Below are 1,029 nucleotides of genomic sequence, written 5' to 3' on the forward strand. Positions count from 1 at the left end.
TTTATTTCTGCTTCTTTTATTTATTTTATTTATGTGTTTCAGCCAAGTGGCTGCGGTCACATTTCTTTTATCTTTTCCTTTCTCATTTTTCAGTTCTACATATTTCTATTCCTATTTCTTTCTTTTTTCTTTTTTTTATCCTTCTTCTAACCCAATTTCTTCTTATCCCTGTTTCTTCAATTATTTTTTCTTCCTTTTTTATATGCTTTTTCTTGTTTTCTACTTTTTTGTTCTTTGTTTCTCCTTTTTCTATTTTCATTCCTTCTTTTTCTACTTTTTCTGTTTCTTCTTTTTCCTCCTTCCCCATTTTTCTGTTCTTTTTTTTCTTTTTATCCTATTTCTTTTCATTTTTCTCCCATTGTTATTTTTTCCAACATCTATTTTCCTTTTATTCTTTTTTCTTCCTTTTCTAGTTTTCAATATTTCTTCTTTTTGCTTTTTATTTTTATTCATTCGTTTCAGTCATTTTACTGCAGCCATGCTGGAGCACAGCCTTCAAGGGGTTTTAGTCGAACAAATCGAACCTAGGACTTAGTTTTTAAGCCTAGTGCTTATTCTGTCCGTCTCTCTTGTCAAACCGCTAAGTTACTGGGCAGTAAACACACCAACTCCAGTTGTCAAGCGATGGTGGGGGAACAAACACAGACACAAAGATACACACACATAGACACATATAATTACATAGACACACACACACACACATATATATATGTGTGTGTGTGTGTGTGTGTATGTGTGCAATGTTGTTGTTGGCACTCCGTCGCTTACGACGTCGAGGGTTCCAGTTGATCCGACCAACGGAACAGCCTGCTCGTAAAATTAACGTACAAGTGACTGAGCACTCCACAGACACGTGTACTCTTAACGTAGTTCTCGAGGATATTCAGCGTGACACAGTGTGACAAGGCTGACCCTTTGAATTACAGGTACAACAGAAACAGGAAGTAAGAGTGAGAGAAAGTTGTGGTAGAAGAGTACAGCAAGGTTCGCCACCATCCCCTGCCGGAGCCTCGTGGAGCTTTAGGTGTT

The sequence above is a fragment of the Octopus bimaculoides genome, chromosome 7 (genome assembly GCF_001194135.2).
Source record: "Octopus bimaculoides isolate UCB-OBI-ISO-001 chromosome 7, ASM119413v2, whole genome shotgun sequence".
Classification (NCBI taxonomy): Eukaryota; Metazoa; Mollusca; class Cephalopoda; order Octopoda; family Octopodidae; genus Octopus; species Octopus bimaculoides.